Source organism: Anomaloglossus baeobatrachus, chromosome 2 (genome assembly GCF_048569485.1).
Source record: "Anomaloglossus baeobatrachus isolate aAnoBae1 chromosome 2, aAnoBae1.hap1, whole genome shotgun sequence".
In the NCBI taxonomy this organism is placed as follows: Eukaryota; Metazoa; Chordata; class Amphibia; order Anura; family Aromobatidae; genus Anomaloglossus; species Anomaloglossus baeobatrachus.
Genome location: NC_134354.1, coordinates 664131961 through 664156404, shown reverse-complemented (window position 1 = coordinate 664156404; position 24444 = coordinate 664131961). Strand labels below are relative to the sequence as shown.

General features: G+C 47.4%; 1 protein-coding gene and 1 long non-coding RNA gene across 4 annotated transcripts in view; one reads left to right on the top strand and one right to left on the bottom strand.

Moving 5' to 3' along the window:
* The window catches only part of ARHGEF25 (Rho guanine nucleotide exchange factor 25), a 517568-nt gene that overhangs the window by 336421 nt on the left and 156703 nt on the right, over positions 1-24444 (bottom strand). The window lies entirely within an intron of this gene.
* LOC142292035 (uncharacterized) overlaps positions 10307-24444 on the top strand; it is a 104317-nt gene continuing 90179 nt past the window's right edge. Inside the window, exon 1 of one of the 2 annotated variants that reach the window (XR_012750566.1) lies at positions 10307-10450. This is a non-coding gene — a long non-coding RNA (uncharacterized LOC142292035). Of the gene's footprint in view, positions 10451-22058; positions 22176-24444 lie in introns of those variants that run through there. The other variant, XR_012750567.1, reaches the window with a different exon arrangement.

The following is a 24444-nucleotide window of genomic DNA, read 5'->3' as shown; positions in this document are numbered from 1 at the left end:
AAGTACGTGTGACGGGGGTTAATCGTTTGTGCGGCACATTCAACAAAATTGAACGTGCCGCACATATGATGGGGGCGGTTACGATCGCATACGATATCGTATGCGAAATCGTAACATGTAAAGCAGGCTTTAGAGTGCTACTTTGAGGAAGAGTGGGCAAACATAGCCAATTCCAAGATGTTTCATCCTGCTAGACTTCTACCCAAAGAGAATGAATGTTGTCATAAAATCAAGGAGTTCTTCAACACAGAATTAGTTCAAAGACGTTAGCCACCTGGTGGTAGCCAACCCCCTGGTGTGCATATTTATGCAATCCCATTATTTTTAAAACTTTTTATGTTGCTGTATTTCACCTGAAGTAGTGATCCTGGTATCAATTGAAAGCCGGTCTTTGATACTATACCAAGCTAAGCTTTATTTCTTCTATTCTGCTTTACACAAGTGAAGTCATGACATATTTCATAGCTTCCTTGCAGTGAAAGTATTCTAACAATTGCATCAGCTACAAGCTCATGTGTAAGGTTAGAACTGTAGTCTGATTTGTTTTGATGTAATACTAACTATACTAACTTCGTGAATCATGGTCCCATTTCTTACACTCCAAGTGCCCCATTATTATCTTAGCTTGTACCAAAATAATGCTGAAAGGCCCTGGGATGATCCTAAGACAAATCGAGACTTGTTGAGCTGCAATAATGTCTCTTCTGTTTTTTAAGAGACATGTTCAGTGCAGCCAGTTTCTGGAAAGCTTCTCAGTCATGCTGTATTTTGTACATGGAGACTCTGTTTTTGGGAAACTGGAGCTGGAAGGTGGTGAATATGTGACGCCCTGGGCAAGCCAGGGGTCACAGGTCACAACATCACGTGCACCCCACATTCCCTGCAGGTACACCAAGCTAACCCAAAATCCTTGTTGCCTTCCTCCAGGGGCTGATGTCCACACCAGGGGGTGGGCCAGGCTGTTGGCTCCGCCCACTGAGGAGTTCACAGCCCTGGAGGCGGGAAGAACCAGGCAGATCAGAGAGAGAGTTTGAAGTGTGAGGAGTAAACAGTGAGGTGGTAAAGGAGGACAGTAAGAGTGGCGACAGCAAAGAAACAGTTAAGAAAGCCTGAAGTTGGTCCGGGTGTGTGCCCCGGACAGTGACAGCAAGGTCAGCAGACGGCGGTGATAGTCTGCAGGGGGACTGCTCGGAGGTTGCTGGAAGGACCGCGGACGGGTGGTGACCCGGCGGTACCGGAGCAGTATACGAAGAACAGTCAGCACGAGGGCAGGGGCCTTTCGGATCCCGGCAAGGCTAGGAGTCGCCATAATTTGCTAAATCCGTCAGTGAAGGGGACCTCTGTCTCCTAACAACCAAGTCCCGATTGAAGGCAACAGCCCGACCGTGAAGGGGAGACACCGCCACCGCCAGGGCACCAGTTTCCCAGGGCCAGCGCCTGCGGGCAAAGTAGGGCTCCTTCGGCCCAGATTGAAGCCGAGGAGTGGGTAACCGGTGGGGACCCATCGCTACCAAGAGACTTTACATAGGTGCAGGGAAGAGACCGTCACCGCTAACTGCAGGGAACATCAGCACCGTGAACCGTCCGAGGGACCCGTCCAACCAGCCGTTTGTTTACCGAGAACTGTGTCGTGTTTACTGGCTGAGTGAGTACCTCCGTGCCGTGCGGCACAGCGCTGCCCCTGCGCCCCTGCACCTCCACAGGCCCCATCCCCGCCTGTCCACCATCCCAATCCCATCACTGGGCCCCGGGAGCACCAAAACCCCTACCCACGGAGGGGCAAATCAACAACTGGCTGCTCCATACCATCACTCCCGGGATCCCCATACAGAGCAGCGGTGGTGTCCACTTAATCACCACAACCGTGGGTGGCGTCACGGACAATAAACTATCCCAAATCCCAATCCCCTTTCACTCACGGGCGAGGAGCGCCGCTCGAGTCCCCGGGATCCGGCCCATCGCTCGAGCCACCGAGCAGCAGCAGGCCGCAGCAGCTGCGGCAGCCGGACCCGAGCAGAGGGAGAGCGCGGCGTACCCTCCTCCGCCCGCGACAACTTGGCGTCACGAACAGGATCTTACCGCTCTGCCGTTGGGTAGAGGTGCGCCTTGTGACCGCCGGAGGTATCCGGCCGGAAAATTTCAGAAGTCGCCATCTTTGGCGCGAAAAGTTCCCGCTCGAGCGTCTTCTCGAGTAGTAGAGGCGCGAAGGCCAAAACCGCGCCCCGATAGAGGAGGGGCCGGAAAGAGGCTGAAGGAGACGGAATGGCGGCTGGCCGCATGTAGCCGCGGCTATAAAAGCAGGGACGCCAGGACCCTGCAGCCATCTTGTTCCTGGGAGAAGCCGCCAGCAGCATGTGGATGCCGTCCCGCAACACCGTAGCCCCCGCGCCTGGAACCGCGGCATGGGTGGAGATCCGGACCGCGCAGCTCTACCAAAGGCTGCAGGTCAAGATGCAGCTCCTCATGGAGGAGTGGGAGACCAACATGGCGGACGTTATAGCAACCGTGCGGAGACGCGAGGAGGAGGCGGAGGAAGGGAGGGTGAGTGACCCACGCCCCGATGCCCTTGAAGGGCCGGTCATCGCGGCTGCGGGACCCGGTCCAAGCCCTCTCCCCCCCCGCTGCCTCCCTCGCCACCCGTCTCGGAAGCCGTGACCCCGCCATTAGGCCCACTACCACCGCAACCGGTAGCGATACCCAGCATGCCCGCCCAGGCGGGCCGACCTGTAGCCGGAGCCCGTAGTCGACCGGAGGTGTTGCCCTGGAAAGCCCCGAAAACCGAACCGGAGGCGTCTCCCGAGAAAGTCCCCGAGCCGGAGCCGATGACCCGCTCCGTGCCGAAGGCCCAACTGCGGAAAGCCCCTGTGCCCATCCCCCACACCTCGGCTGAGGTTGCGCCGGGTTGCCGATGCAAGGCAGCGTCTAAGGCCACGTCACTGCGGGACCTGTCGCCCAGAGTACCAGCAGTGGGCAATGTCAAACAGGTCTTGCGGGCCCCGACCCGTGCGCCGGAGCTGGCAGCAGCGCCGTACTGGGACAGGGAGCCGGTACCGTTGGGCCCGGAGATTGGTGAGAGAGAGAGGAAGAAAGCGGAGCTGGTGGCCCGTGCAATCAGAGAAAAAGAGAGCCTCCGTCAGGCAACGTTCCGTGTCCGGGGCCCGCTGTACGAAGGGCAGGTGAGAAGGTTTGATGTCCGCCGGGGCTATGGGTTTATATATGAACCGGGCCTGGAGGCCGAAGTGTTTATAGCACGGCGGGATGTGAATGCCCACCTGCCTGAGGAGCATCCTGGTCGTAACCTGATGCCGGGCGACATCGTGCAGTACACCCGGCACTGTGGGGAGAGGGGGTGGTTCGCGCTGGATGCGAAGTTAAGGGGCAGCCAGGAGTCCCGAGTGAGCGCCGCGCCCCCTCCCTCAGGTGATGTTGAGGACTCGGAATAAGGTCAGCGGAGGCCCGCTGCAGTAGTCCCCGTTGGGACAAAGAAAGTTTGCAAGTGTGTTTGTTTGAAAGTTTAAAATGATGATAAGTAAATGGAACCGAACAGTCATCTGATTTACCGTGATTTGCAACCGGCCGTGGCCGGCACCGTTGTCCCCGTGGGGACCGTTTGAAAAGAGTTTGCATGAAGAACTGCTCATGGACAAGCCCGTGAACTTGCAGGGCAACCACAAACGTTAAGTGGCTTGTAAATAAGTTGTGTTACCGTTACCGTTTCCGCAATTGCCGCCTCCGGAGAGGCAGGTTGGAGGGAGGGCTCACAGCAGAGCAGGCTGGGGCCCAGCCACCACAGGAACCGGTGGCTACCCTCTGGAGGGGAAGGACACATCCCGCTCGGGTAACTTGTGCTGGACTGGGGTCAAGGGGTGCTGCCTGGGCTTTAGGGGCAGCATCAGGGCCAGGTTGCTTGGGTGGGAGAGAGCGGAAACCGTAACCGTACACCGTTTGAAACCGTTTAAGAAATGTGCCTCCCGATGTGGGATGATGTCATAACTTGTAAATATGTTACCGTTTTTCCTATCTTTTCAGAAAAAAAAAACAAAAGGAAAATAAAACCGGTGTTGGATGGGCAGCCCGAGGACGGTCTGCGTTTTGCTAAGGAGGAATGTGACGCCCTGGGCAAGCCAGGGGTCACAGGTCACAACATCACATGCACCCCACATTCCCTGCAGGTACACCAAGCTAACCCAAAATCCTTGTTGCCTTCCTCCAGGGGCTGATGTCCACACCAGGGGGTGGGCCAGGCGGTTGGCTCCGCCCACCGAGGAGTTCACAGCTCTGGAGGCGGGAAGAACCAGGCAGATCAGAGAGAGAGTTTGAAGTGTGAGGAGTAAACAGTGAGGTGGTAAAGGAGGACAGTAAGAGTTGCGACAGCAAAGAAACAGTTAAGAAAGCCTGAAGTTGGTCCGGGTGTGTGCCCCGGACAGTGACAGCAAGGTCAGCAGACGGCGGTGATAGTCTGCAGGGGGACTGCTCGGAGGTTGCTGGAAGGACCGCGGACGGGTGGTGACCCGGCGGTACCGGAGCAGTATACGAAGAACAGTCAGCACCAGGGCAGTGGCCTTTCGGATCCCGGCAAGGCTAGGAGTCGCCATAATTTGCTAAATCCGTCAGTGAAGGGGACCTCTGTCTCCTAACAACCAAGTCCCGATTGAAGGCAACAGCCCGACCGTGAAGGGGAGACACCGCCACCGCCAGGGCACCAGTTTCCCAGGGCCAGCGCCTGCGGGCAAAGTAGGGCTCCTTCGGCCCAGATTGAAGCCGAGGAGTGGGTAACCGGTGGGGACCCATCGCTACCAAGAGACTTTAAATAGGTGCAGGGAAGAGACCGTCACCGCTAACTGCAGGGAACATCAGCACCGTGAACCGTCCAAGGGACCCGTCCAACCAGCCGTTTGTTTACCGAGAACTGTGTCGTGTTTACTGGCTGAGTGAGTACCTCCGTGCCATGCGGCACAGCGCTGCCCCTGCGCCCCTGCACCTCCACAGGCCCCATCCCCGCCTGTCCACCATCCCAATCCCATCACTGGGCCCCGGGAGCACCAAAACCCCTACCCACGGAGGGGCAAATCAACAACTGGCTGCTCCATACCATCACTCCCGGGATCCCCATACAGAGCAGCGGTGGTGTCCACTTAATCACCACAACCGTGGGTGGCGTCACGGACAATAAACTATCCCAAATCCCAATCCCCTTTCACTCACGGGCGAGGAGCGCCGCTCGAGTCCCCGGGATCCGGCCCATCGCTCGAGCCACCGAGCAGCAGCAGGCCGCAGCAGCCGCGGCAGCCGGACCCGAGCAGAGGGAGAGCGCGGCGTCCCCTCCTCCGCCCGCGACAACTACTGTACATGGAGGGGTGAGCCACAGGTTCCACTGTACATAAAGGAATTGTGTCTGTCACGCAATATGGAGGCTGTTATAGCAGCACTTTGGCCCCAATTCATCAAAGTGTTTTTGCCAGCATAAAACACTGAGGGCTCATGTGCACACTGTGTCCTGACTAGTGCAGAAATAAATGCACCCTCTGGCAGACTTGACACTGCGTGTTCACAAAAAGAATGCATGCAAAACGCATGTATTTTGGATGCAATTTGCATGCATTTTACATGCGTTTTGGATGCATTTTTGTCAGTGCGGTCCCCCAGCTCTGCTACATGCCCGCTGACAGCAGACACAGACAGAGCCGGGCGATGAGAATGAACTCGGATGAACTGCACCCGACTTCATTGTCATCCCGCGGCTCTGTCTCTGTGTGCTGTCATGAACTCAGATGAACCTCCGAGGTCAGTGCCAGGACACAGGAGTCCGCAGCAGTGACGTCAGAGCTTCACCCAATTTCACTGACATCCCGCGGCTCTCTTTGTGTCGCAGCCTGATTTGCGGTCACACGTGAAGGACTCGCCTGTGACCGCAAATCCCCTGAGTGACTGAAGTGAGCATTGCGATCAGCGGTGCAGTCACTCAGGTGACCCGCGGTCACAGCTGGAGTCTTCCACCTGAGAGCGGTGGCCGCGAGTAACCTGAGTGACGTCATTGCTGATCGCGCGGCTCACATCAGTTGTTGCGTGGAGCTGACAGAGAGCAGTCGTGGTCTGTGGCCGCTCCTGTCATTTTCATGTAGCTAAGCTGAAAGCGTCGTGGGACCTCATGTGGATTACGTTGGACCTGGAGGGGTATTTGGGGATTAATAAGGTGGTGAAAGAGGGTGTTTTTTTGTCTCTTGTTCCAAATAAAGGATTTTTGGGATGTGTGTGTTTATTTTCTTTAACTTACAGTTTAATCATGGAAGGTATCTCGGGGAGACGCCTGCCATGATTAACCTAGTACTTAGTGGCAGCTATGGGCTGCTGCCATTAACTCCTTATTACCCGATTGCCACCGCTCCAGGGCAATTCGGGATGAGCTGGGTACAGTCCCGGGACTGACGCATCTAATGGATGCGGAAATTCCAGGCGGCTGGTGGCTGATATTATTAGGCTGGGGGGCTCCCCATAACGTGGAGCTCCCCATCCTGAGAATACCAGTCTTCAGCCGTGTGGCTTTATCCTGGCTGGTATTTAAATTGGGGGGGGGGACAGCACGTTTTTTTAAATTATTTGTTTATTTTTTTACTGCACGATATAGAAACGCCCACCGGCGGCTGTGATTGGTTGCAGTGAGACAGCTGTCACTCAGCGTGGGGGTGTGTCTGACTGCAACCAATCATAGGCGCTGGTGGGCGGGGGAAGCAGGGAATGCGAGATGGAATAATGAGCGTCCGGCATTTTCAAAATAGGAGAAGCCGCCAGAGTGTGAACGGCGTGCAGCGCCGCACTGGTGATCGTGGAACGGTGAGTATGAGAGAGGGGGTGGGAGGGAGAGACGTACATTGACAGAGAGAGAGACCGAAATACCTGCGTTTGATATGTCTAAAAAACATGCAGATCGCAACAAAAATGCAGTGAAAACGCACTGCTTAGCATTTTGGCAACGTTTTTTTAAAACTCATTGATTTCAATGGGTGTAGAACGCTGCCAAAATGCTCAAAAGAATTGACATGCTGCTTTTTTAAACGCAGAGATTTTGTCAAAGTTTTGACAATCAAAATGCTGCGTTTAAAAATGCATTGTGCGCACGGATTTTGCATGATTCTCATAGACTTTGCTGGGGAAGCAGAACGCATGAATTTTGACAATGTGACACAGCAGCTTAAAACACTGCAGAAACGCAAAAAAACCCCGCAACATGCGCATGAGCCCTGAAAAGTTGCCGAAATTTTGTAATTTTGACAAGATCTGACAAAGTGGGCAGAGCATGGGCGAGAGAAGGCGTAGTGATTCGTACTCGACAAATTCTTCAAAATTTCACAAATTGAATAACTTTTTGTAGTGAGGCCAATGGTAGTGCAGCACAGTTGTAAGTGCACCTTTTAATAGTGAACGGGAATACAAAACAGCAGTCTTAATGAATCGGGCCCTTACTACCATCTCAGCCACATACACAGCTATAAGGAAATAGCTGACACGTGGAATAGAGAACCCTGTGACTACCTTACATTCGGCCACCTGTGGCTTACACTATGGGTGCATGCAGTTGGCACTGTATAGGAGTAGAATGTGGTGATACTTTATATGGGAACATGTCTCTACCACTTTATGAGGAGCTATGATGGGCAATGTATATATATATATATATATATATATATATATATATATATATATATATATATATATATATATATATATATATACGGTATATATACACACCTTTTGCTTATCACTGTAAGTATGGTGCCAAAAGCAATCAGGAAACAACACCGCACAAAATTTCACAAAGGAGCACGGCACGGGCTTATCACATTTACCTTCAACTAAAGGGTTTGGACACTTTATATTTTAACAAATTGGTTAGGGAATTTATTTTGTGACACTAATATACTAGAATTACACATTCTCCTCTAGCACTTGATATAGGGAATCTGTCAGAGGGTTTTTGCTACCTCATCTGACAGCAGCATGATGTAGGCAAAGAGATTTTGAATCCAATGATGTATCACTTAGATTATTGGCTGCAGCTGTTTTAACAAAATCAAAGATTTTAGTTTTTCGTATGTATCAGAGCACTCGGATCTACCTCCGCCCACACCAGGCTTTCAGTTAACATTTCCATAGACAGAAGCTGCTAATCACAAAACGGGGCAGAGTCAGACTTCAGCTCACATGGGCCTCAGACAGATTGATGATAAAACTAGGAAGTTTAAACTAACATTGCAGGTAAAAAAAAATACACTTTGAGATAAGAGACACAGGGCTGTAATCTGAAATGATAACTCTTACAGCTGTCTTCAGACTATACAGTAATAACCTGCTGATGTGGCGCCCCTGACCTGGTCAGGCACCACTGAGTGATGCACTCAGGCTGAGTGAGTACAAAACAGCTAATCCCAAAGGCTGACTAGGGTGTGGACACACAGACACGAAGTAACTAGAAACACACAGCTTAGAGGGGACCCTTGAGCAGACTCAGGGAGGGGGCGGAGCCATCGCATCCCAGCTAGTGGTGGGTGGTGGGACTGGAGACAGGAGTTGTGCAGTGGCAGCCAAAGGAGAAGGAGTGGACGAGCCGCGTCTGGAGGGTAGAGCGGAGGAGCAGGACCCTGTCAGACCCTGCACATGCAGTGATTGCTGGCGGGGGAGAGTGGCTACCCAGGGTGCCACCTGAAAACCACCTAGGCAGTAGCAAGAGGTGGCTGAGTAAGGGGACTACTGGTAGACCAAGCCCGCACCGGGAAACAGGTCCCCAGAGCAGGAACCCATCTACTTGGCCTACTAAACCTGCTGGTGAGGGTACTGTATGTGCCTCACCAACCTACACAGAACCCGCAGCATCAACAGCAACGAGGGGGCCCATAAGGAGGATCGAGCCTGGAGCCATCTTATCCTTGGTCCACGCTGTCAGCAAATGGGTCAGAAAGGGGAGAACGGCAGTAGCGACTTCCCTGGGTGATCCCGAAGGACTCCAAGTCGGGGTCACCTCAAAACAAGAAGGGCTAGGAAGGCGAGTCAGCAGTCACCCCTACGTCAGGCTAAAGCAGGGGTGGGCAATTAATTTTCCCATGGGGCCGCATGAGAAATTGGGATTGGTTTAGAGGGCCGGACTAATATAATTACCTCAGTTCTACCCAATATACTACATCACTACACCCCCTCCATATACTACACCTGTAATAAACTACACCACTACACCCCTATATACTACACCTGTATTATACTACACTCCCTCCATATACCTGTAATATACTACACCCCCATATACACCTGTATTATACTACACCACTATATAATACACCTCCGATATACTACATCATTACACCCCTATATACTACACCTGTAATATACTACATCACTACACCCCATATACTACACCTGTAATATAGTACACCTCCATATAGCACACCTGTAATATACTACATCACTACACCACTATATAGCACACCTGTAATATACTACAACTCCATATAGTACACCTGTAATATACTACATCACTACACCCCTATATACACCTGTAATATACTACACCTCCATATAGTACACCTGTAATATACTACACCTCCATATAGCACACCTGTAATATACTACACCTCCATAGAGCACACCTGTAATATACTACACCTCCATATAGCACACCTGTAATATACTACACCCCCATATGTCACACACCCTGCTCCCCATACAGCCTACACCCCCATATCACACACACTTCACCCCATACAGCCTGCACCCCCATATCACACACACTACACCCCATACAGCCTGCACCCCCATATCACACACACTACACCCCCATATGTCACACACCATGCCCACATATCTCACCCTGCCTGTACCCCAACTTACCCCTCTCAAACACTCTGCACCCCTTCACATCCGTCTGTCAATCTGCAGCCCTCATATGCCACTCACCCTGCAACTCCATCTTCCCACATATGCCACTCACCCTGCAACTCCATCTTCCCACTTATGCCACTCACCCTGCAGCTCCATCTTTCCTCATATGCCACTCACCCTGCAACTCCATCTTCCCTCATATGCACTCACCCTGCAACTCCATCTTCCCTCATATGCACTCACCCTGCAGCCCCCTTCCCCCTCATGTCCCCTCTTTTCTCATTACTAGTCATCATGTGTCCACATCTCCTTCAGGATTCAGTATCTTTGCTTTCTGCCCGGCATCCTGTGTCTCCTCCCACACAGTCACATGGGCGTGACATCATCGCAGGTCCTATTCCGTCTGCTGTGCTGCTTCTTCTCCTGCCCGGCGGGAACTAAGACGGGCGGGCCGGTCACAGAGAGCAGGCGGGCCGGATGTGGCCCGCGGGCCGCCCCTTGCCCAGGTCTGGGCTAAAGGATACCCGGTTCCACCTGGTTCATCATAGCATCTCCCGGGTCGTCTCACGTTACCATCAGAAAAGTGAGTAAAAACCCTGAAAGACATTGCTGCCTGTGTGTGAATTGTTATGCGACCTATGGTACTACACACTTACAGTGAGCCCTGGGGCCAGCCTCACTCTCGAGAGGCAACAACTGACTGCATCTACCATCAGCCCCAGGCGCTCCCTAAACTGCAGTGGCGGTCACCCCCTGACCGCAATTACCAAGAGTGGCGTCATGATTCCCATTGAAGTTAACCTGACCTACCGGTGGCCAGAAGATTCCCATCACGTGCAGTCCCTGAAGACCCGGAGACGAACTGAAGATAACGGGGCTCCACACTGACATATTCCCTTTAATGCTGCGTTCCTTACAGTCTACACAGCAATATTGTCTAAAAAATACAGTAAGTGCTGATAGAGTATCATGTGGCCGGTCCTGTCCATCAGTCTCCTCCACTAGAAAAAAATACACTTGGGAAAGCGGTTTTGTAATTGGAGGAGGCAATTGGACAGTTCTGGTCACATGCTCCTCCATCAGTAGCCACCTGTAGAATGAGAGCTATGAGAAAGGCAGTGGTAACAAGTGCTGGAGGAGAACCTGTAATAAATATATATCAGTAAGGGCCCACTCACACTTGCGCTATTTTGACGCAAACAGAATCCGTCACTAATGTAGTACAGGTCATTTATTTACAGTGGAAGCGCGTTACCATGGCACGTGTGTGTGTCATGCAGTACCCGCTTGTGTCCACACGATGTCGCGCTTCCACTGTAAATAAATTAACTGTACTATATTAGTGACGGATTCTGTTTGCGTCAAAATAGCGCAAGTGTGAGTGGGCCCTTAGTGCCACAAAATCATGTCCCCAACAAATCTGTTAAAGGGAACTTGTCAGTCAATTCATGCTGCCCAAATCGGAGGCAGTATGAATCAGAATCTGGCCGCACGATTGCAGACCGGTATGTTTTTTTCTCTGAAACGTGCCAGGGTTTCAGAGACAAGCTAATTGTAAGAGCCATTCTGGGAATATAGGGTGTGGACTATTCTGGCGCTGCTCCCCGCCCGCTTCTCCCCTCACTGCTCTTATTGATTGACAGGTCTATCTCATGTTTGTACATCAGGAGTGACCGGCGAAGCAACCAGAGCTGTGCAGGGAGAAGCTCTGAATCGTTTCAGAGTAATAAAATACCTTACTGCAATGGTGTAGTGAGGCTCCAATCCATGCTGCCCATGGTTTGGGAAGCATGAATCATCTGACAGGGTCATTTAAAGTAAAGTGGACAACCCCTTTAAGGCTACTCTCACATAGGAAGCAGATGGTCTTGTCCTGTAATATGTTATGTGCCTTCAGAATACTCTGGGGATAATGTTGTCTATCAAAGGTTGAAGATGCTTTTAGATCTATACAGACCACTCTGATTTATACCTCATTCACTGCAGTCCTCCCCGTATATATTTGCTTTAGTAACCCTCGCAGTGTTGGTGCTTTAAGAGACATCTGTTCCTCTGCAGTAGACCTGGAATCTTCAAACTGTACACAGGGATCGGAAAGTTAGGAAATAGTATAAATAGCATGTGACTGCTTCATCACTAAAAAGGGCCTTCATAGCATCCATGGTGTCAGTGCACGGCAGGCAGGCAGTATACAGACCAACGCACTGATATAGAGGCACGTTCCCGAAAGTCACCCCCGCAGGGGTACAGCAAAGGTATGGTCATTACATATATGTTGTAGCCAGTATGATTTATGCAATAATCGTCACTTATATATTTTAATTAGCATATTAACCACTATGCAGATGGACCTGTGGTTTGGATTCATAGGAGACAGTGAATTTCACTATATAACATATTATATATGCATAAACAACCAGACAACTGCGTGTTCATATCCCCTATGGAGACTATAAACGTTTTTAAAAAATAGAAAAAAGTAAAGTAAAAAAAAATTAAATCACCCCTCCATTAAAGGGAATCTGTCAGCAGGTTTTTGCTATATAAGCTGAAGACAGCATGCTGCATGGGTTAAATAGAAACACGTCACCATTTCTGATTTTTTTCCCCCACTCTTTTGGCTTTTTTTCTTTTAACTACGGTATATCTCTTTGATCTGTGATATTAATAAAGGGATTTTTACATCTATAATAATAACCGTCTCTTTTTCTTTATCAGAATAATTGTAGTTTGATTGTTACAGAAGTGCCTAGCCAAATAGGTTACCCATTAGCTGAAAAATAAAAGTGTTAGCAGCACAAAGCAGACATTTTTTTGCAACATTATAAATGTTTTTCATCACTTAGTATAAAAATTGATGCATATTTGGTATAGCCGTAATCGGACTGACATGGACAGTTATTTTACCACACAATGAGCGCCATAAAAACGTAACAAGAGTACAAAACAATGACAGATTTGCATATTTTCATCATTTCATCCCACTTGGAATTTTTGTTTTCCGGCTTTTAACATAGAATATAACCTTTTTAAATAGAACCTCTCGTCAGGATTTTACACACCAAACTAATAGCATGTTGGTAATGGTGCATTAATGCTGAATAATCCATACCTGGCTTGTATAAGGCTATGTTCAAACAGGACGTTTTTCCAGCATTTTTTTTCCTGACCAAAACCTGATCTTGTGGCAGGATGTCTCCTGGGAGTCATCTGTGGTTTTGGTGCATTTTTTTGTGGCTTTTTTTGGTATTTTTACAGTGATTTTTTCTGTGATGTCAAGACCTGCAAGGGTTCAAGAGTACCCGAATGCTGGGCCGGGCCAGTATTGACCTGGATCTGGCACTCGGGTAGTAAAAATAAAAGGTAGAAAGGAAAAAGAAAAAGTAAAGCAAGCGTGCCAGTCTCCAGTAGATGCTAGAGTGTAAGGGCTCCTTCCAGCTATGACGTCATTCAATAGGCCCCTATCACATGGGTGATAGGGGGGGGTAAAGCATGATTGTAGTGGAATTGAGAAAACATGGCCAAGCTCACTAACCCAGCTGGTCACGCCCACTAACCCAGCTGGTCACGCCCACTATCCTGAAAAGAGCCCATAAATTGTAGGCTCAACTGTACCTGCTCCCGCAGCCCCTCCTACTTCCATTGCCGCTCATTAGCCTCATGCATATTCACTGCACCACCCCCCACTGGAATCTGTGGATCTCTTGTACAGTAAAAAATAAATAAATAAATAAAAAATTGATGTAGGGTTCCCCCATATTTTGATACTCAGCACAGATAAAGCATATGGCTACAGGCTGCAGCCCCCAGCTGTGTGCTTATCTTGGCTGGGTATCAAAATAAGAGGGACCCCATACTGTTTTTTTTTATTATTTAAATAAATAATTAAAAAAAAAACAGTGTGTCGTCCCCCCAAATTTGATACCCAGCCAAGATAAAGCCCATAGCCGGTGGCTAGTATTCTCAGGCTGGAGAGATCCAGCCTAAAAATATCAGACTGCAGCCGCCCAGGATTGACGGGGTTTTTTTATCAACCTGGTTTGACTCGCTGATCCAAGATATCAGTGAGTCCACCTGTCAATGGGGTGAAAACCGTAGCAAAACCGCTGAAATAATTGACATGTTCATTCTTTTCAGAACGCAGCAAAACTGAAGGTATTTCACAAAACCGTCAGGAAAAAATCCTGACGTGTGTGTGTCTGTGCATGAGATTTCATAACTCTCATAGACTTTGCAGGGACTGTAAAAAGCAGCGTTTTATTAGCATGGACTGCATAAAACCAAGGCAAATATGCAGCTAAAAAACGCTACAGAAACGCCCAGTGTGAACATAGCCTAAAATGTTTTTGCTGCTTTACTCATAGTTGAAATTGTGTGCTGATAGGTTCTAAGTCCATATTTCAGTGACCTTGCAGTCAGAGACAGGAGGCAGGCAGTGGTTGGAGAATAGGGAGCGGAAACAGGAGAACTACTTACAACTCATTATCATATAATTTCGATAAAACAGCAATATGGATTTGTTCAAGCAGAGTACGGATTTAATAAGCATTAAAGCACCTTTACATACATGACACTTTGCAAGAGCAACAAAAAGGATGAGAAAAAAAATGGATCACAGCTGTTAATTTCCGAATAAAGTGAGATTAAAAAAATAAATCTACACTGTGAGACCTCCTTCACATATCCGTGTGATGTCTGTTTTCACATATACGGACACAATCAATGGGTTTCGTCTCACATCACATCCGTGTTTTGACATGGACCATGTGTCTGTGTGGAGCACATGCGTGTCCGTGTGCTCCACATGGCGATGTGTCCATTTTTCTCCAGCAGCACAGGCGTCACATGGATCACACACTGATGTGATCTGTGTGACACGTATTGGAGAAAACACAGGTCTCATAAAAATAAACAATTTTTATATTTACCCGTCTCCTGCACTGCGGTCTGTGCCTCTGCTGTTGCTTCCGGGCCCGCTCATTATACTCATTGCATATTCACTGCACTGACCGTGAAATCCGGACGTAACAGCAGCGCCGGAGACAGCAGCGCCGGAGACAGTTAAGTATACAAGTTCGTGTGTCTGTCCGTGAGCTATCCGGATGTCATACGTAGAACACACACATGCGCACTTCCACCACGGATTGTGAAACGTGTGTTTTACACAGATGTGTGAAAGAAAGAGGGCTAAGAAAGAATCAATTTACAGACCATATAGGGAACTGATGGAATTAAGTATGGCTGCGGGATCAGACTATGTAACATTTGTTTGTAGTTTGTAACCATGGAGACGCTTAGCTTAGCCTAGGATCTGTATGCAAAAAACGGAGGATATTTGTAAAGGGAACCAGTTTCATACACGTCAAATCACTGGCAGCATGATATCCAGACAGGCCTCATTTTACTTTACTGGTGGACTATACGACTGTACAGCCCCGGGCTCGGCTGCGACCGAGCCGCTCGGATCCAGGCTCGCTGGTGGGTGGCTTGAGCATCTCGGGACCCGGGGTCCTGTGGTCACTTTGATCTGAAAGGGGCTGGCGGTTTAGGGTACGTTGGTGTACGACCGGAGCCGTGGTTATGTTCGTGACGCCACCCACGGGTTGTGGTGAAGGTGGACGCTGCAGTTACGGGGTACCCAGGGGAGATGTTGCGCAGCAAGATGTTAACCCCTCTGTAGGTAGGGATAGTGGCCCGGGACCCGTTGGGGGAGTAGTTGGGCGGTGCAGGGAGATGGACTCCCGGAGAGTACTGATGTACTCATGATTAATAACACACACAAGTCTCTGGTAAACCAAGGTGATGGAGGTCGGTGCCCGCAGCCGGCTGCGGTCTGGTCACCCACCCGGTTGGTGGTCTCTGCCTTTCTCCTGCACCTGTTTGAATGTTGATGGACTACCTGAACTTGCAATACATGAGTCCGCACCCCGGCTTGTGTATGTCGGAGGAGGCCTTTGACTGCAGACGTTGGCCCGTGGGATCTCTCTGCCTGGGCGGTAGCTTTCTATCCCTCTCATTGGGCTGTTGTCTTCAGTTGGGACTTCGGGTGGGAAAGGACCTATAGTCCTGGCCGCAATCAGTGAATTAGCTAGCCCCCAGTAGCTTCTGGACCTAGCTTCAGGGTCTGAGTACCCCCCTCTTGTGCTCCGGTTTCCAGTCGGTTCCCCAGGTCGGTACCGGCGGGCCACTACCCTGTCCCGGTCCACCACGGTTCCACCGAGCCGTCTTCCCGGCTCCTGCAGGCAGAGGCCTCCGTATGCCTCCTAGCCAAAGGTGCCCGGGCTCCAACTCTGGCACCTGTCAGTTAGTTGCAGACCTGACACACAGGCCTGCTTCCACTTTACTTCACCTCCACTAACAGACTGTTCTATATTTCCTGCCTCAGGCTCTCTGAACTCCTCGGTGGGCATGCCAACCGCCTGGCTCTGCCCCCTGGTGTGTCCATCAAGCACTGAGGGAGGTGACTAGGGTTTAAATGGTTGGCTGCTGACACCTTGTTAGGGGACTGGTGTTGTGCGGGGCTCTACCTGTGACTACCTGGCTAGTCCAGGGCGTCACACGACCATGCATGGTCAGGACTCGGTAACTGTAATTAGATGATGAAGTGCATGCATTATATATTCACCTTTTATCTCACATTTAGATCTATTCAACCACAGACAATCGTACTAAAGAATGAACAGTGCAAGAAACAAGCAAAAATATAATCTATGTTTTTCAGCCCTTTGTTGTGATTGCACTGAAGGTAAAGTAATTAGATTCTTGGATGGGGAGAGGCAGAAGGAGCAGCTCCCGTGTTCTATTAGCCAAATGACACCAGAGGAAAGCAGGCCTGACCCTTTAATACACTGCCGCTTCACATTGCAGATCATTCAGGCGATAGATATGCTTTAAAGCGTTCTTACAACAATGCTGAAATCTTAATATGTTGGAGAGGAAATTATTGCAGTGGTCGCTCCAGGTACAAGGAATGCCATTGTAAGGTAGAAACATTGTAACTTGAGAACACCACTACATGAAAAACTAGTAATTGGTTCCAAAACCACCAACATATTAAGTAAAAAAATGAAGATTAATAAGGAAAAGAAGTGCTTACAGATGTGTACAGCATGCAGGTAGTCAAAATAATGTAACGGATAGTGTCTTGGCACCTTCAAAGAGCTGATCATCAGGCTTGCTCAAAAAGGGTAAGGCCTAAGACACACGGCATGAAAATCGGAGTGGAATGCGATAAAACATCGCATTCCTCTCAGACCAATATTAGCCTGTGTGTCAGCAACCATGAGCAATTATTTTCTCAGCCCTAATCGGACCGAGAAGACAGTCGCAGCATGCTGCGGGTGCAATGTGATCCTTGTTTCTCTCGCACCCATTCAAGTGTATGGGGCAAGAAAAAAATTGCATTGCACTTGCAGTACACCGGTGTAATGCAAGTGGAGAGCAAAAATGGCAATAGCCGGCAACGGAGGAGAGAGGGAGATAAAGCCCTCCCTCTCCTCCGCAGCGCCGGCCCACCCCTCCTCAGTGCCGGCCCGCCCCCCACAGCTGTAGTCCGATTGCACGATCGGACCTCAGTCGCAGTGACACTCGTATGACACTCGTGCTGCCAGAGGGAGCCGAGTGTCATGCGAAGATCGCAGTAGTCCCTGTGTGGCCCCGGCCTAATAGCTGAAAGTGGACTAATTTGTTGCACAACGTCTCCTGAGTTTGCCAATACCCATATGTGGTCAAAACTATTTTTGAGGCACAACTCAAAGCTCAGAAGGGAAGAAGCGCCATATTGGAGTCCAGATTTAGCTGGAATGGCTTGGTAGTACCATATCACATTGGCAGAGCTCCTGAGGTGTAGAAAAGTCGGCTCACTATATGTAACCCCATTTTACAAAGTACACCCCTCAATGAATCCATCCAGGGGTGCGGTGAGCATATTGACACTACAGGTGTGTCACAATATGTTATACTACAAGGCAGTGAAGAAAAAATAATTACATTTTTACCACTAAAAATTTTGTTTTAACCCAAGATTTCCAATTTTCAAATGGTTAAAAAAAGACCCCATGATATGCTAGACAATTTCTTCTGATTGTGGCAATACCCCATATGTGACTGTGCAGTACTGTTTGGCCGCACCACAGGGCTCAGAAGAGAAGGAGCGCCATTTAACTTTTGGAGCACAGATTTATCTAGAATAGCTTGAAAACTCCATTTGCAGAGCGATTAAGTGCCAGAACAACAGAAACCCCATCAAGTGATCACATTTTGGAATTACACTCTTCTAGAAGTTCATCTATGGGAGTAGTGACAATTTACTCTCTGGAAAACACCCAAATGAAGTCAAATGCAGTGAATGTTGCAGAATAAAAAAATGCAAATAAGCCGCTGTAGTGCCCATGCATTGTAGTGCCCATGCATTGTGCCCAGCTCGTGCTACTGGAGGCTCTCTTCACTACAAAAATGCCAAACATGTGAACGTTAATTGTTACATTGTTGCTCTCAGGGAAGGGGCATTTTGATTTGGGAGTGCAGATTTTGCTGGATTTCTTTTTTTAGGGGGGGGGGGGAGGGGGAGCCATAGCGTTTTTCCAGACACTTGTGATACCAATAACATGGAAGCCCCCTATATTTTTATTAACAGATGATGGACCTCAGTGGGGATTTGTTTTATTGTGGGTTGAGTTGAATGCTATTTTGAGACAATCTGGAGTACAGATCATTTTGGATCAGTTCACATTTATCCTGTGCTCCATGGTGTCAACTTACATTAGGGTTTCCCTCTACACCTACATCTCTACAATATGTGATTCAGGTGAAACCCCCATGGATCCATTCGATATAACGAGGCAGCAGAATTACTCCACACTCCATTAAGCCTCTGTTCATTGGTGTCCATATTTTCAAAGTTGCACAATAATGTTGTTGATCGCACTTTTGTGCACACTTAAAAAGATACATAAAAAGATGGATATCGCCGGATCACAGGCCAGATGGGAGTTCACAGTGACTAATTGCAGTGAATTTTCCATTTTTCAGAGATTTACACGTACTCCCCAGTGTAAGCGCTCACCATAGAGCACAGCATAAATGCAAGCTGTGCTTTACTGCGATCTTTGGGAGGCAGAATAAACAAATCAAATGACAAATTGGATTTATAGCTATTTTTTATGCCATTCACCTTGCGGTATAAGTGATAGGGTGGCTTCCTTCCTCAGATCAGTACGATTACAGTGATACCAGATTTATATAATTTCTTTTTTTTAGATTCGGCTGTTACTACTACAAAAAGCACTATTTTACAAAATAAAGTTTTTCGTATCACCAGATTCTTTTTTTTTTAACGCTGTTCACCTAGTCATAAAAGTGATAGTACAGCTTTATTCTTCAGGTCAGTACTATTAGGCCATGTGCCCACAAGAAAACGTGCCTGCTGAATTTTCTGCAGGCATTTCCGCAGGTTCACGTTATTGCGGATTTCAGGTAGAACTGTTGCGGTAAACCTGTGGAAAACATGTGGAATTCTAGAGTTATTCCTGCGGATTTCCCCCCTGTATCTACATAGTAAAAAGGCAGGAAAATCCGCATGAATAATTGACATGCAATTCTTTACGGCTGCGGGAAATCCACAGCATTTTCCGCAGGTGCAAATTCCACAGCATTGAAACAGCACTCCCCAAATCCCATAGGATAACATGGGGAGTGCCTGTACTTGCACAAACCTGCAGATTTATCTGGAAAATCTAGAAAATCCGCAGGTTTTCCACAGCAAAATCAGCAGGTATTTTCTCCCGTGGGCACAGGGCTTCATAGTGAAGCCACATTTCTATCTATCTACATATAATATTTTGGGGTTTTTTAATATTTTTAATGTATAGCCACCCTTACACCATATATAACAAGAAAAAAAAATGTTTTTGTATTGCTGTATACTAAGAGCTAAATAATTTTTACTCTTTTAGCTGGTGGAGCTGTGCAGCAGCTTGTTTTTTGCAGGACAAGATGACATTTTCAGCTGTACCATTTTTATTTAATATGACTTTGATTGTGTTTTATTCCACTTTTTTGTCAGCTATATGATAAAAAGATAGAATGGTGTTTAATGAAGGAGTTAACTAGTGTAAGAATATTATAGATCAGGTTGTTCTGGATTTGGCGATACCCAATGTGTGTACTTTTTTTTAATATATTTTTGTTTTTACATAAATAAAAATATTTATTGGTGTAATATTATTTTCATTTTTTTGTTCTTTATTTTCTGAGTTTTAAAAAATATGTTTGGAATATTTTTAACATTTTTTTTATTCTTTTATTTTGTACCTATATAGGACATTAACTTTTATTACTCCGATTTCTGAATTAGTGTATTGTATTTCATCTGCGGAAACTTACCAGCGGTGCATGTTTCCAATCCGCAGCTTGCCAATTTCTTTTGCTCAGTTTTCTGTGCTGATTTTCACCATAGACTTGCATTAGATGCAGAAAATCCACAAGTAAAAGACACACATGCGTTTTCGGTGTGTTGGAAACGCACCAAAAAAGCATGTAATCCGCACTTAATGATGTTAGTACCAGAATGTTTCAAGAACAAAAACAGCTTTATGTAAAGAATGACACACCAAACAGACAAAAAACGCAGCATAAAAAAAGGATAAAAGCACAGCGTCAAAAACGCACACAAAAAAGCAATGAAAAAAGCAAAAGTGTAGATACTCAAATATTCAACCGTTCCTGATCATTGAAACGTAACTCTATGCTTTTCAATCAATGATGTTACACAGCATAGAATCATAGAATGGTAGAGTTGGGAGGGGACCTCAAGGACCATCAGGTCCAACCCCCTGCGAGTGCAGGTTTTCCTAAATCATCCCAGTTATATGTTTATCCAGTTTCTGCTTGAAGATTTCCATTGATGGAGAGCTCACCACCTCCCGCGGTAGCCTGTTCAACTCCCTGACTGCCCTCACTATCAGAAAGTTTTTCCTAGTGAGTAATCTGAATCGCCTTTCTTTTAGTTTCATCCCATTGCTTCTTGTACTTCCTTGTGCTAATGATAATAGGGTAGTTCCCTCTACACTGACTTCCTTTCAGATATTAGTAGACCGCTATTAAGTCTCCTCTCAGCCTTCTATTTTTCAAACTAAACATCCCTAGTTCTTTTAGCCGTTCTTCATATGACATGGTTTGCAGACCTTCTACCATCTTGGTTGCTCTTCTTTGGACTTGCTCCAATATATCGATGTCTTTCTTGAATTGGGGCACCCAGAACTGAACACAGTAGTACAGCTGTGCAAACTCAAGAGGGCATTAGTCTTAGCTAAACTGGCAATGTTCTCAGCTTAGAGACCCCAGAGGGAATAACAAGTGTCAGAAAGAATCTTTTTGGCTAAACCTTCATTATTGTCCTGGGTTCCAAAAAGTTCTTTTTTATACCTTTCCCTTTACCTGTTTCCCAACAGACTGAACCGCGTTGGGTATATCAGATTCACACGCAACGCTACACTGGCATACACAGGGAGGTTTACAATGAGGACCCAAATTAAAGTTCTGTACTTCTTTAAAAGTAACAGATAAAAGCCATGATAATGATTCTGAGCCAGGAATAATGCCAATGAAAGAAAGAAGCGGGCTCCAAACCGCAAAATGTACAATTTTCAACTGTGAAACCCTAACCCAAAGTTAAAAAAAGCAGCAGGAAGAGAGTCTCTTTATAATGGGCCTTGCTGGAAACTATGCAAGTTCTTGCCAAAATCTCTGCCTCTAAACAGCATTAGCAAACTTAGTCTTTAACTACTTAGCTGCAGGGCGAAAAAGACAAGCTGAGTTATAGGGCGAGAGCTTGAGAAAAACCTTACGCCACACACAAAGTCATCGCTAAATGATGATTTCATAGAAGAAGAGCACTATCCACAAACCCGGACGTATGATATGTGTAGTGTTATAAGCACAATAAACCGAGCTCACACTTCTGCAACAAAATATCTTTAAGGAGGCAGAAACATTCCTTCCCTCCAACAATCCATCTTACTAAACATCGGAATTTTTAGTTATAGGGAATGTTGATATAAAATGCCCATCATCTCATAATCTCTTCAAATGCTAATGATCCTAAAATAGAAGATGATGCACGCTGATATTATAACATTCATAAATGTGTGTGAGAGTTCAGGCACAGGACTGCCAGCAAGACACCAGAGCACTGCAAAAAAAGCGGATTACTCATGGACGTAGAGAAAAAGGGCCGAAAATAGACAACGATGGCATTGTGTCATTACATAAGGGAACCCATTAGGTTACATTCTCACAAGTAATTTTTGGTGAGTTTTTGAAGCAAAATGTCAATCTCTCTTGTGGGTATGAGTTTAATGTGCAGATTTTTCTCATAAACTTGCATTAGATGCAAAAAATCTGCAGGTAAAAACACACGTGCGTTTTTAGTGCATTTCCAATACGGAAATGCATGTAATCCACATACAAATACCGTATTTTCCGGATTGTAAAATGAGGGTGCGTCTTACAATACGAATATGGTTTACCAGGGCGGCGGTAGTGGAGCGGGGTCATAGGAGGCAGGGTCGGCAATACTGAGGGTGTCACTGCAGTGTCGCGGTGGCGTGGACGCCTGATCTGCCTGCGGGCTCTATTGACTCGCCCGCAGTTGACGCAATGGACTTCAAGAAAATGGCCATAGAGGCTTTTCTGCACATGTGCTGCCTTTGCAGCCATTTTCTTGAAGTCCATCTAGTCAACCGTGGGACATTCAATAGAACCCACAGCCAGATCAGGCACCCTTCGCCGTAGCAATACCCTGTCCTGTGACCATCCTCTTCAGTGACACCCCCACAGCACGCCAGCAGATCAATGATGCCTGCCACCGCAACACCTCAGAGGCTGCAGTATCGCCGACCCTCTGCCCACTGACTCTCCTGAGACGCAAAACCCGCTCCTCTGAGCCTGCAGCATCGCCTACTCTGTCTCCTGTGACCTTCCTGAGCCACTCCACCACCGCCGCTTCCCCCCGTTGAGCACTAGGATTATGACACACTAGGATAATAAAACGGACCCTCATTTTAACATTAAAAATTATTCTTTCCTATTTTCCTCCTCTAAATTTGGGATGTATCTTATAATCCAGGGCATCTTATAAACCGAAAAATACGGTATATCAATAAAGTTTTGTCATATACCAAGGAGTTGAAAAACCAAAGCAGGTCCATTTAAAATAGGACATAACAAAAAGAGACAAAAGCCAAAGAGTCAAAACCGCAATAAAAACACATGTAAAAAAAAAAAAAAAAAACACCAATAAATACAAGAAAAAAATGCAAATAGACCAATTTATCTAATAGGTGCAGAAAACTGCAAAAATAAATTTGCAACATCAAAAACTCAACAAATATTCATAATGGGAACATAGCCTAAAGGCCGCTTTACACACTGCAATATCGGTCCCGATATCGCTAGTGTGGGTACCCGCCCCCATCTTTTGTGCGACACGGGCAAATCGCTGCTCGTGCCACACAACATCGCCCAGACCCGTCACACTACTTACCTGCCCGGCGACATCGCTGTGACCGGCGAACCGCCTCCTTTCTAAGGGGGCGGTCCGTGCGGCGTCACAGTGACGTCACTGAGCGGCCGCCCAATAGAAGCGTAGGGGCGGAGATGAGCGGGACGAACATCCCGCCCACCTCCTTCCTTCCGAATAGCGGCCGGGAGGCAGGTAAGGAGAGGTTCCTCGTTCCTGCGGCGTCACACATAGCGATGTGTGCTGCCGCAGGAACGAGGAATAACTTCGTTACTGCTACAGTAACGATATTTGAGAATGGACCCCCATGTCACCGATGAGCGATTTTGCACGTTTTTGCGACGATGCAAAATCGCTCATCGGTGTCACACGCAACAACATTGCTAATGCGGCTGGATGTGCATCACAAGTTCCGTGACCCCAACGTCTCCGCATTAGCGATGTCGTAGCGTGTAAAGCCCCCTTAAGTGTACGTGCACACGTTCGGTATTTGCAGCTGACATTTCTGCATCAAAAGCATGTCCCTAGGCCGGAAAAATGCTACATAAAAAAATGTGGTTTTGCAGTGTGTGTGCATATTTTGGATGTGTTTTTCACATTTGTTGGAGTGGCTAAAAAACGCTTCAAAAATACTGAAATAATTGACATGCTGCAGATTTGAAGATTGCTTTAAGAAATCTCATTCACCTTGCTGTATAATTAAATGTTGTATTTTTCAGGGGGAAATGCGACCTGTGGATATACCCCAACTGTGTCATGACCCAATGTTAGCACCATACGTCTCCAATATAAACCCTATCAGACCCCCCACTTAGCATGTGCGATTTATAGACTACTGGTGTTCTTTCCTTTTATGTGGCAGAGAAATGGAAGTGTACTGCTACTTCTGCACCCCTATACCTGTGCTCTTTTGGATTTAAAGGGAACCTGTCATATGACTTGCTATATCAGGAGAACTATACTACATTTCTAATTGGAGTTATTTGCAAATATTATTATCATTAATTCTTATTATTATTATTATTATTATTATTATTATTATACCTACTACATATTGG